Source organism: Pteropus alecto, unplaced genomic scaffold (genome assembly GCF_000325575.1).
Source record: "Pteropus alecto unplaced genomic scaffold, ASM32557v1 scaffold195, whole genome shotgun sequence".
NCBI classification, from domain to species: domain Eukaryota; kingdom Metazoa; phylum Chordata; class Mammalia; order Chiroptera; family Pteropodidae; genus Pteropus; species Pteropus alecto.
In genome coordinates, this window is record NW_006438073.1 from 8,092,285 (window position 1) to 8,106,199 (window position 13,915).

General features: G+C 40.6%; 1 pseudogene; it reads right to left on the reverse strand.

The window, feature by feature from the left end:
* Window positions 1–13,525: 13,525 nt before the first annotated feature.
* On the reverse strand, window positions 13,526–13,644 carry LOC112482324 (annotated as a pseudogene).
* Between the last annotated feature and the right edge of the window lie 271 nt (window positions 13,645–13,915).

The following is a 13,915-nucleotide window of genomic DNA, read 5'->3' on the forward strand; positions in this document are numbered from 1 at the left end:
GCCAGAGGAGGGTTCTCGCGTCCCTGGGTGACACCAGGAAGCAGGTGCTGTCACTGCGACACCCACGCGGGACGTCCGGTCGGGTCTCACACGGCCCGGGACCCGTGAGGTTTCCACGTGGGGAATCGCAACGGTCTGAGCAAAAGCGCCTTCTACCCTCTCTCCAATCGATAACTCATGGCCTCCATTACAGACACTCGGCAGTGCCTGTTTTTCTAAATTCACACATATTTCTGCACAAAAACTAATGATCCATTGAGTCAGGCGTTCCGCATGTGACAGTAGCTGGTGCCAGCTGTTCCAGAGGAAGGCAGAAAACCCCCATGATGAAGCTAACCATCAAAAAATAAAGCACAGGGAGAAATCCTTTCTGACCCATGGTGGGTACCAATCACCCGTCTCCAGGCAAAAAACATCGTTTCTGTTGGCAAAATTTCACATCGGCAAGTGCTGACACAGCTACCGTTTTTCCATACGAATGAAGCTAAATGCATTAAGAACAGTTGGTAACTGTTAACAGTTACCACACTTTTCAACAGTCTCTCACGATTTTCTTTAACTCTTACTATGTTAATAGATGCGTTAATCCCTGCACTAAACAAGGCATGTAATGAGACAACTTAATTTGCCACTTAATTTGCTATCATAATAATGAGAATCCTAGGTTGGTCGGAGGAAAATTTTAATAATAATTTAGAATATTAAAAAAATATGTGGAAATATATCTGTGTTCCTTATGATGTTATTTAGAATGTTAGGTTTTGAAAAGATGATGAGTAAGCTAAACAGAGTGGATTCTATTTGTAGAATTAACCTCTCTGCAGTCACTGAAAATAATTTTATAAAATATACTCATGAAAAAATGGTCACAAATTTGTGCAATACGATTCAGTATATCCATCTACTCATCTATTTATATAAACAAGTATACACATACCCACAGGATCCTGGAAGAATATGTATATATCACAGTATTAATAAATTTTCTTCTTGAATGGAATGATTTATACGCGTATACATATATATGTGTGTGTGGAGATATATATATATATAACTTTTTTGTTTGCAAAAAACATGCATTGCATTGTAGTATGGAAAATATGATTTCCTTTACCAAAGAAATCCAGTACTCCAGTTGCTTAAAACAAAAATATCTTTCCTAAATATAGGCAGACACCCTCTTGAATAGTTCCCTTTAGAATAGATGAGACAGGCTAGAATTTTCCAAAAGATCTTTAATAAACTGCAAGACAGAGAATAAAGGCAAAACGGCAAAGAAGAGACAGGAAACATAAAAACGGTCACACTTTCAAAGTATAGGGTTCATATCCCATAATAACTACTTCCCAAGCTCGCGGGCCACGTTTCAGTTGGCATCCTGTGTTGTTCTGGCCCTTTGGGTTTGGCACAACTGTTAGGGCAGCTGTGATTCCCACGCTTCCGCGGCTCCACAGAGAGCCCATCTTATTTTCAGACACACAAAATAAGCGGTCTTCAGGTCACCCCAAACTCTTCCCCACGTTCAGTAAAAAAAATGCAGGTAATGGGCTGTATACCCAATTCAGGTAACAGCCTATTTCTTCTGCTTCTGCTTTTTGTCCTGAGGAATGTCAGTTATAGAAAGCCAGGTGAAAAGCCATTTGTATCTGACAAAAAACAGCCTCATCCCCCCCAACGCTTGCAAAGCACCTCCGTCCGTCCACATCTCTATGGGATTCTGTCTTCGACAACCACCGCGCTTGTAAAACAGGGAGCGCACGGAAAAAAGACAGGAGGGTTTCTTTTGTGCGCGTTTTTTTACCCCTTCGAATTCAGCTCAGAATTTACTCCTATGACACTTTGGTTCATGAACTCTTTCCGGTTTTGATCATCTGATTTGCATATCGCGATTCGTTTTCCTTATTCCTCATCTCTCATTAGTTCATGGTCGAGCCTTTGCTTCGTCCTGGCTTTTCATTCTATAGCTCCATGCTTCTGCGCCCTCTCGTCGTTAGTATTATTTCAACACTGATATTTTAGTATGAAAAATAAGTATTTTCGAGTCTGCCGTCTTAGTGTCAGATCTCGATTTTCCCATATCTCAGCTCGGTGATGTTGAGCCAGTGACTTCATATCGCTAAATCTCAGTCCCTCATCAGAGATAGCAGCCCCATCTCTACGGACATTTGGTGAAATTCGAGCGAGGTCATGCCTGTCGGTTGCTTCTCCCACGTCTGGTACAGAGCAAACTGAAGAAGAAGAGGCACCGTGGTATTCATGGCGGGAGTTCGCAAGGATTTTGCTCGTGGAGGTCTTCAAACGACTTTTGAAGCAGCCGCTTGTACAGTTATGTATTGCGGTTAGGAATGGGGACAGTCCATGGGATGTGTCACTAGCCACTGTGGAGCATGGAGAGTGGAGATGGCCATGCGCTCTCACTTTGAGCGAATAACCGCTGTCCTGGAAGCAGAAATGCATACATCTGGGGAGACCTCCCATTTGTCACGGTCCCTCCCTGTCATTGCACTGAACTGGTTGGATCTTCGGCCATATGTACATACAGCCGGTGGTGGGACCTGATGAGTGATTAGATCCAAGAAAATGCATGGACTAGAAACCTAAGCCTCTGTGAGAATCCTAGAAAATACTGCTTGATCCGCCCTCGCCACAGACTCTGGTTAACGGGAGGGAAAGCAGGTTTGCTTGTTAGAGGGTCAGCCCAGTATGTCCTGTTATCTTTCCCTTCTTTCTTTTCTTTTTTGTAGGCGGTCTGGAAAGCTTCCCAGATGATAATCTATTTGCCCTTCCAAATAGCAGCTCCGAGGCTGCAGAAGTAGGGAGGGAGGCGTGAGGATAAAGCGAGTTCGTTAATGGGGTAGATTTTTCTCTTTCTGTAAGTTCGCAGATTTCTCTGTGTCTATTCACAGGGTAGAGAAAAGATCCTGCCTGTTATTTAGTTTCAGCGAATACACAAATCAAACGCGTCTCTGGGCTGCAGCCCGAGGGGCAGAGTTGGCTGCTGCCAATTCATCCGTCCAGGACTTACGAGGCGGCGCTTGACAAGGACGGGGGCTCGAACCGAGACAGCGGAGGTAAAGCATCCTCCTCGTCTGCCCGTCTCTGCGATCATCCTAGCCCCTCTCCGCCATGTCATGGGGAGGTGATGGATTTCGATGAGCTAGAGGAGAGAGAACAGATGCGTCAGCTAGTCCAGGAGACGTGCTTACAAGGCCCCCAGAGGTAGGAATCCCATTTTGAGGAACGGCGCCGAGATGGGGGAGCCAGCGCTTGCTCGCGGCGGTGGCGATGGCGGAGGCAAAGACGCACGACTAGCTGTGAAATCTGCCTTCGGCTTCTTCTTAGCTACAAGGAAAAAAAGGGATTATTTCCGGTGGGAAAAGTGTTTGAGTTCCCGAGTTAATTACATATACAGAGAGGGTGAAATCACACACAGGGGTGATATCAGCGGGAACAGCCACGTGGGGATATTGCAGAAATTCTTCTCTTCTTAAAAGTAATGAGAACAACAGCGAAACTGCGCAAATCGAGATCATTTTCTAGTCCGATCACTAGAAAAGCGACAAGAGCGCGGCTGCCCTCCACCTGTTCGCGCAGGTCCCAGGCTCTTCTAAGCACAACTGGCTCTGTGTCTCCCGCGGGAAGACGGGAGGATGGTTCTGAAGGTCCGTCACATCCAGAAACAAGAACAGTTTCATGGATGTTGGAAACAACATCGAAAGAAAGACGAAAACGATTAGCCGAGAGAAGGGACTTCTACTGCCAAAGTTAGGATAACTTGATCTTCAGAACATTTATGATTATGTCGCAGGGAATGGGGCCGCTGAAACCGATCAAGCCATGGGTTTGTAGTTAGACTCAGAAGAGAAAAGACAAAGTTAATGAAAAGATAAACAGAACATTTAGAAGGTGAGTGTAGCACCTAATCTTAAGTCAGTACTGAATTTAAAAGTACAAGAATGTAATTGTATGTACTTATTTTCCTAACAGTTACGTATCTTCTCCTAAGACAGATGTTCGCTTGTTTCCACTACGTGTACAAGCTAACAGAGCAAGCTTTGGAAGTCTCAGAAAAAAGACAAAGGTCACATGTTAGTAACAATGGAAAGATGTGTCTCTACGTGATACCACATGATGAAACGATACTGTGTGATAGAGTGATGCCAGGTGATGGAATGGAGCCACGTGATGGACTGAAGCCACGTGATGGAGTGATACCACATCATAAAACGATGCCACATGATGGACTGAAGCCACATGATGGACTGATACCACGTGATGGAGTGATACCACGTGATGGAGTGATACCACATCATAAAATGATGCCATGTCATGGAATGATGCCAGGTGATGAAAACACAGGGTAAGTTGTTATAAAAAAAGCTAAGTGCTGGAACAGATTAGGTCCGCTATTAGAATTGTAATGCGCATGAATAAGGTCATCTGATACAAAACTGTAGAACGCTGTAGCTTTGAGAAAAGCACGAAGTCATTCAAAATCTAATTCTGTGGGGAAAAGCCCAAGGTCATGAGAGATTCTCTGACATGATGAGTGAACTCTGCTGTGAACGCTTGTGTTCTGGCTGCACAGATGGATCCTCTTTTCCTTCCCAAAATGTTCACTTGATAATCCACATCTTACAACCATGGCTGGCATGACAAAAATTTTTTTTCAATTTCTTTTGGGCATAGTAAATGCACTAAAACCCTAAGATACCATGGAAATTATCCTAGGAAAAAGAACACGTAATAATATAATCTCATGAGATTAATATTCTTCATAACTTGTTTTAGGATAAATTTACTATTTATCTGTGCGATCATTTTAACAGTTTTTGTGGCTTTTAGCTGGTTTCTGCAGTTTAAAATATTTAAAATACTTTGATTTATTAGACCTATGTTCTATTAAGATATGTAGAAATGTTTATATTTCCAATAAATGTTTCCATGGGGAAATTTCTTTAGTTGAGAATATAAGTTTAAGTTATTAGTTACACGAGCAGTATTAATTGCGTATGAACGGCAGCTTCTTAATGTCTCAAAATGTTTACTTTAGTAACTTGGTAAGATTAATACATCTGTCATGAAATAAGAAAATTACAAATAATTACTTCTTTCCAGGTGCAACATTAAATAACGCAGCATCCCATGATGCCCTGCTTGGTAAAAACAAGTTGGAAGAGAAAATAAAGTAAAACTCACAAAGTTATTTTACTTTTTGCTGTTATTTCAATAAGATCATAAACTCCTAGAGGCATAGAATGTTTTACAACTTTCCTCCATCCTTCCACGGACACCTGAGCCTGTGCCTCCATGCAGTAAATGCTGGTCAAGCATCACTGCTACTCTGGGGGCATTCAAAAACACGCAGGATGACAGGACACACGGGTGGCCAGCACAGTGACTGTCTTTTATGGATAACTCCGGCCCAACGTGTCAATTTGTTTCATTCTAGTCATAAGGACATAAATACCTAGCCAGAAGAAAGGAGTTTTAAATTTAGATATATTTGTCTATTTAGATATATTTGTCTATTTAGATATACAAATATTTTCGATACCCTTGTCTATTTTCCTAGATTTTGAACTCCTTGAAACAATCCAATCACATTTGCTAATCCAGAAAAAAAGTTCTGAGTGACTTCGCCCCCTGCCATTCACTCAAAGGGTGGACAGTTCATATTTAACGGGAAGGACCCAATTCTGTTGCAAAACGCTCACGACGTCCACAGCAGTTATGGGTCCCTTTTAAAACGATGCTTTCTGTCCCCAGGAAACAGACGCCCAGGGATCAATTTGTAAACGCGATGTGCGGAGCTGCGTGGACACCTGGAATTTATTCAGGAAAATCAGCTCTGCTTTTGTTTTTACTCAACCCTTTTGAGTGCAGCTTAAGTCCTGGGGCTCATTCTGTGAAGTTTCTTACAGGTGAGGCGCACCCTGATCCCAATCTGTCATTCTAAAGGCTCCGTTTCACAGGGAACGTTCCAATAGACAGGTGCTAAGAATATAGAGAGTAGCTTATAATTTGAAAAAGAAATTGGTTTTCTGCCACCGAAAAACATTTGCGTGTGTGGGTGCATGTTGGCGAGTTGCCTTTGAGTGTGTAACGTCATAACAAAAACATGAAGTTCAAAGAAGAGCTGGTGCCACGAACGCCCCAGCTCCATGCCCGGCGCCGTTTGCAAAGACTCCGTTCCGTGTCTTTTGTCTTGTCACGTGGTCAGGCAGGTGCGAGGTTCAACTCCCGGACACAGTTGTTAAGGAACCGCTTGGCCCAGGTGTCACAGGGAGCCGCACAAACATACATAAAATGGGACATTGAAGGAAATATAGGAGAACGATGTTGTTGTAAGGCAAACTTGATTTTTCTAATTTACATCTTATTCTTTAATCTCTCAACACAAAACTATAAATGGTATGACTTAAAAAATAGATAACCAAATAAAATGTAATATAATTCTCAAATATAGTAATAGCGGTTAACATCTAGTTCATTCTCTCCACTATATGTGTTTTTTTATATACTATTTATTATTAATAAATATATAATATATTATTGTACGTTTAACATGTTTATATTCCATATGATAATATAAATATTATTTATTATTGTTTTTATTTATATACACACTTAGTTATATATGTATATATGCACACACCGAACCTAGAACGATCTGCATATATATAGATATCATTACTATGTTCTTTTTAATAAATCATAAGTTTTATATGAAACTAATCTTTGGAAACATAACTTAAATATTTATAATATTTTATAATTTGATAATTTTGCTATGAAGTGAACATTTGATAATTTGATAATTTGGCTGTCCGTGGGTATTTTACTCTTTCCAAGGTTTTAGTATTATGTATAATGTTGGATGAACATCCTTTATCGAAATTTTTGCTTACATCAAGCTTTCCTTGGATTACTTTGTAAGAGGTAATGAATATTTTAAGGAGAGAAGCGAGAGGGGGGTGTTGGATTACCATCCTCCAAAACATCCAATTTTTCAAAAAGTATGCGAGAGAGCTCATTTTATTCCAACCTTTCCACAACTGAATATTGACACTCAAAAAAATGTCAGTAATCTCTCAAGCAAAAAAGTTATATTTTTGTTTTAATTTGACTTTCTTTGATTATTAAGCTGAACAATTTTTATAGTTCTATTAGTCGTCTGATTCTTCTCTAATAGTCATATTTTAATGACCTTTCCATTAAATTTTAGTATTTATATTGTCTACCTGTATGGACTCTTTCTACAATAATTTATCGTTCCTTCTCAGTTACATTTGTTGTAATTATTTTTCTTATTTGCATTTAAAAAATAAGTTTGCTATTATCTTAACATCTTCAAATTCAAATTTACATATACTGTTTGTTTTCCTCTTTTGTATTTCTTACTGATTCAGGTTTGGAAAGTGATTTCAGAGTCAGATATGTGTTCTTCTATAATTTTGTTTTCATTCTCTGGTTTTTGTTTTTTAATATAAATATTGACTGTATTAGAATTTTAGTGTTTCTTATGAGGTGAAACTAAAGATCTTTCTTTAGTTCTATAGTATCAAAATTAACAAAGAAAATCAGGGGGCATTTGAGATCTTGCTTCAGGCAATTGTCATCAGTTTTGGCTTAAATGACTCATAAAAATTCTCTTAAAAACAAATATATATATATTTCCCATTCTGTGTAATCATATTTATAATCCTTAAGTGACTTTCCTTAAACACCGATCTACTCTATTTTTTAAGTCAGGTGATATTTTAAATAACGGCATCGTTTTGAAATGTAAGGAATACATGAAAAATATTAAATTCCTTTGGAGAAACATGATTAAAAATAGAGTGTGATGTCACCATCCGCTATCTGCATCAGGTAAGTGATGAAGGCAGAGAGCAAATCTGGTTAACCTGATCCAAACAATGCACGATAGCTGGTGAGCGTGCGATGTTTTTAAAGACCTGCAAGATTAGGGGAGTAGAACAGCATGAGTAATGCGCAGCTGAGAGGATCCATGATACATCTCTCCCCTCAGCTGGGCTGCCTCTACCATCAGTGGCGTTCATGCGAGATTGACCTGCTTTGATGAATACTTTGCAATAATCATAGGTCGACCCATTTAATCAAAATGGCCACATTTATGATAGGAATGATCGCAAAGAGTGATTAATCGTTCGCATGTCGGAATATTCAGGTATCGATTTCCTTTCTCCTGTTTTAGACAACAGCACCCAGTGCGAGAAAGCCTAGAGATGGGTGCAGAAAACGGGCTGAGAACCACACGGGCCTCTGAAACCCTGACGAGTGTCTCACTCAACAACACCACGAACAGAATCCGATGATAAATCACAGGGCAGTGAAAGCTTATTGCCCTTTATTCAGTGTCCTACGGCTGAAAACATGCACCGTTTCCAAGAGATGCATTCATGAGGGGTTTTGAGGTAAAGAGGATCATGTCAGCTGGGACTTGCCCGATAAGCATGATCTGGGACCGACACACTGGGGTCTGTTAATCTCAACACCTAACTCGAGCCCGGGCCCCTGGAGGGCAGGCACCCAGCTCCGTGGATTTTCATGCTAGGCCCTCAGCGTTCTGAGGATTTGCATTAGTGAGACAAATGGCTAATTCACAGCAGCCAAATGGCGCACATTTCATGATTGAAGACAAGGCTCCCCGGACCAGGCTTCGTTTATTTTCCCTGAATGAAATATGGGTGGATTTATATTTTTTCATTACTACATAAATACAGGCAGTTTATAAAATGCAGGAAGAATTAAGCAAGTTAAATCTCCCATTCCAAGACTGTGAAAGGAATTTTCCTGTTCTTTCTTTCTTCATAAAAAGCACAAGCCACCATGTAATGATTTAAAGAACAAAACCTATTTCATTGCATTATTTAAAAAGGGGAAATAAACAGAATCTGGCACATCCACTCGTTAATTCAGCTGGAGTTATATCCTTGGTTTCTGAAAACAAAGGCTACTCTAGAGACGTGAAGCACTAATCGTTCCAAGTTATTGATTATTACTGGAGATGGCGTTTGAATCGTAATGTCAAAATTGTCGTTTTAGTACACGTAACTTTACCGTAAATTTTTCAGAGATCAGACTCTCAGAGCCTCTGTTCATTCAGCCATCCTATAGATACTTTGGTGCCTGCTTCGTGCCAGCCGCCATGTGGGAACAAGACAGAGGCTCCGCCCCGTGGAGCTGGCTGCGACAGGCAGCCCAACCCTGGTCCCCGCCGACACCTGCCTGCCGTGCTCTGTTCTGTGCGGTCCTCCTCCGTTAGCATGGGATGGAACCGATGACCCTTTTCAAGCAAACAGGAACTGGTGAACGTGGAGCCATGTCACTCCCAAGGTTATGTACAGGAGACTGTGGCATCTACGTTGGGTGTCCTTTCTCACTCGTGGCCTCACTGGTTCGGCGAGAAACCACCTGCCATGCTGTCGGCGGCCAGAGAAAAGGCCACATGGGAAGAAACGAATGTCCCAGCAAAGGCAGTGAGTGCGTGTGGGGGATCGACTCCCCGGCTGAGCTTGAGGTGGCTGCCGCCCTGGCCAGTGACTCTGCTGTAACCTGTGAGACACCCGGAGCCAGAAGCTCCAGCTGAGCTGCGACCAGACTCCTGACCCACAATAACTGTGACATAAATGTTGTCGTCCAAGGTTGCAGCTCTGGGGCAATTTTCTAAGCAGCAATAGATAATTTGCATCTTACATGCTGGTGGCAGAATCAAGTAATACACAAAAACATAAGGTGTCATCTGCCAGGTCGACCTGGCTGCTTTTGAGCAACTTAACTGTCACGTTCGTTGACGTACTTTTTTGTAAGTCTCTTTTTTCTTTTTTCTTTTCCAGCCTCTTGGAACTGTTGATTTATAGTTGTCAGTAAATCTGAAAAAAAAAAAAAAAAGTCAAAAAATTAAATTGAAAAATTTGAATTTGAAAACTTAAAGATGAAAAGATTTCCAATACATTTTCTGCTCCCGTTATTGCTTTGCAGACTCGATCCATCCATGGGCCTGATCAACATCGTCCTACAGCTGACACCTGCTTTGTTCCTTTTGCAAATTCATTTTTGTCCCTGTGTTTTATTTTGGAGAGCATCTCTTTCTAAGTCTTCGCGTTCACTAGTCTTTCTTTTGCAAAGTTGAGTCGACTTTTAATTCTATCCAGGAAATCTTATATGTCATACATTTAAAATTTTACCTCTTGAAGTTTGATTAGCGTCTTTTTATGTCTTCTATGTTTTCACTTGACTTTTTTAACATATGGAAATAAAGTTAAAATAACTGTTTTACTATAATTTCTACTAATTCTCACATCTATATTTGTGTTGGTTTCATTTTAATCGACTGATTGATTTAACTCCTGATTTTTATGAGTTATTTCCTCCTTCTATTGCACATGCAGTAGGTTTTTAATGACTACCAGAGTTTGCGAACTTTGACTTGTGCGCTTAATTTTTTTACTACTATAAATATTCTCAAACTTCATTCTGGAAGCAGTTCAGTTGCTGGGCAACAGTTTGACTTGGGGTCTTTGAGACTTTTCAGGTCCCATCCCAGCGGTGCCCCATCTGGCGACACCTTCCCCTAAGGACAGCGCGGGCCCTTCCTTGTATCTGTGGGGTGCTCAGCGACGCACGGTTTTCCAACCTGGCTTATGAAGGGAGTCGCCGTTCTCAGCCGGACCAGTGCTCACCCTTAAAAAAACTTTCCCTGGTCAGGGTGTCCTCTGGGTGTGTGTGCTGCCGGGGATTCAGCTGGATGCTCCCCGGGCCTCGTGCTGGACACCGTGTGGCTTCCTCTCCCCTGGGACCCCGTCTCGTGAATTGGATCTCCTCTGCTTTCCCGAGACTCTCGTCCCTCTCTGCACAATCAGGGGCTCTGCGGGCCTCCTTCTGAGCTCTTGGGCACCCCTCGCTGCCCTGTGGCTCACGTTGGGCGATAAGTTGGGCGACCGCAGGGCTGGCTTCCTCCGCCTGCCTCCCTCCCTCCCCTCTTGTCTGATAGCCAGGTCTTGCCAGCCTTTGCCTGATATATTTTAGCTGTGAGAGGTGGGCTGGGTGGCGGGGCGCGGGGGAGGGAGGATAAATCTGGTCCCCGTCACTCGTCTTGGTCAGAAGTCCAAGCATGATCCATGTTCACTTATTTTATTTTTAATTAAACTTTTAATTTAGATTTAATTATAGATTTGCATTCAGTCGTAGGAAATAACGCAGTGATCCCATGCACGCTTTCCCCAGTGTCTTCCAACGGTGACATCTCATGTCGCCCTGGACAGTCTCACAGTCAGAGAACACACCTCGACTGTGTCACCGTCACCCTCCTGGAGCTGCATCGGGCTCCCTTCGCCCTCCCGTCTCCTCCTTAACCCTGGCAGACACAAACCTTTCCGGTTTGTATAATTCCGTCATTTAAGAAGTGGTAGTGGAACCACGCAGCGTGTCAGCTTCGCAGATTTGCTTTTTCATCTGGCATACTTCTCAGGGTCGATGTATCCGTTTGTTTGACCGCTCACCAGTCGGGGGAGGACCGGGGCATCCCAATTTGGGGCTACTGTGCACAAAGCTGGACATTCATGTACAGCAGCTCCTCAAATAACGCCGTTTCCTGCAACATCCTTCCGTTATAATATCAATAAAATAAAAATAAAATTTAAAAAAAAAAACAGAAAATCTGATTCCCAGCCAGGGCCACTGTCTTTTGTTGTTGTCATTACGTTTCATGTAGTCATGCGCAGTGACATCTTTGTGGTTTTAATTAATGGATAATGACATTGAACTTTTTAATGTGCTTATTTGCCTTCCATATATACTCGGTTGTGTCCTTTGTCCATTTTCTAGTTAGATGGTTGCAATGGAATTCACAATCTATTTTTGAGTCAACATTTTGTATGAAGTACGAGATTTAGGTTGAAGTTTGTTTTGTTTTGTTCTGTTGTATTCATAAATATCTATCATCATTTATTGAAAGTCTGTCTTTCCTCCATTGAAATGACTTTGCGCCTTTGCAAAAATCAGAGAGACATATTTATGTGGTTCTATTTTAGAATTCTTTATTCTGTTCCATTGATCTGTTTATCCCTTCATCAAGATCGTGGAATCTTGATTATAGTAACTCTTTAATAAGTCTTAAAATTTGATAAAGAAACTCCACCTCTTTATTTAGAAATAGTTTTAGCTTAGATTTTTTATTTAAAACATTAATTATGCATTTAATATTGTAAATTTTTCTTTTAGTATTGTTTAAACTGTATCCCAAAGATTATTCTAATTTAACTTCTCATATAAATTTTAAATTTCTCTTGCCCGTAACTACATAATATCTCGTTATATATTTTGATAGGAATGTGATAAAACCATATAACAACTTCAGAAAAATGAGCATCTTGTGAATATTGGCTATTCCAATCAATGGGTGCGTTTGTTAGAGCTTTGGTTTCTTTTATTAGTCTCGTGTAGTTTTCAGCATACAAATCCCGTATATTTATTAGACTTACACCCAAATGCTTTATTTGGTAAATGATAATAGGTGGTATTGTATTTTTAATTTGTGTCATATACCCACTGCTAATATATAGAAATTATATTAAATTGAATTTTGAATGTTTATCTTATATTCCACAAACTTGCTGAACTCTATATTAGTTCTAGGAGTATTTTTGTAGACTTATTGCCATTATTCTACCTGGATAACCATCTGAAAGTGGAATGTTTTATTTACTTCTTTCTCTACTTTATTGCACTGGCTAGAACTTCCACTTCCCTATTAAATGAAGGTAGTAATAGTGAATATCTGTGCCTTGTCCAAGATCTTAGGGGAAAAGGATATTCAGTGTTTTATTATTGAGTATAATATTACCCGTAAGTGTTTGGCAACTTTTTTTTATCGAGTTGGAGAAGTCCCCTCTTCTTTTATTTTTCTGGGAGTTTTTATCACGAGGTGGTGTTCAATTGTGAATTTGTCTCTTTTCCAATTTTTCAGTTCAGCTTTTGCTTTACACATTTTGCAGGGCTGTCGTCTAGCGCATGCGTGTTGGGGGATACTAAGTATTTCCGGTGCATCCACACTTCCTCGTTACGTAATACATATCCCCTTATTTTGGTTTAGTGTGTTCTTTTTCCTTCATGATGCTCTAAGTATTTTTATCAGTTTTTTCTTTTTGATTTAGAGAACTTTCTTCAGCCATCCTTTTATGTATGGTCTTCTGACCAAATACAATAAAACAACAACAACGACAATAATAATAAATAAATAAATAAATTCCTTCATTTATTTGAGAATGTCTCGATTTCCTCTTCATTCCTTAAGGGTATTTTCACTGGATGGAAAGTTCTGAATTGATAGTTCTTTTCTTTCAGAATTTGAAAAATGTGCTACTTTCTTCTGGCCTTTAAGGTTTGGGGTGAGAAATTCCCTGTCACTTGATTTGATTTTTCCTGTAGGTAAGCCGTTGTTTCTCCCGCACTGATTTCAAGATATTTTTATTCGTATATAGTTTTGTTTTTTTTTTAATGCCTGCAGCACCTGGTCTTCCTAGGTGGTCTCCCATCCAAGGACTAACCAGGCCCGACCCTGCCGAACTTCGGAGATCAGAGGACATCAGGTACGTTCAGGGTGGCATGGCCGCAGACTTGTCTATTGTTTTTAAATGTTGGACTGAGTCTCAGTTTAGATTTCTGTCATCCTGTTTACGCTTCACTTAGTTTCTTGAATCTGTAATCTAACATCTTTCACCACATTTGAAAAGTTTCAGCCAGATTTTTAAAGTCCTTTTCGCCCCTCCCACTTTCTCTTCGCTCTGGAATTTTGATGACGTGAATGTGTATCTTGCATAGTCCCTTCCACAGGTTCCTGAAGTTATTTAATTTTTTTAGTCTATTTGTTCTCTGTTGCTCAGATTAG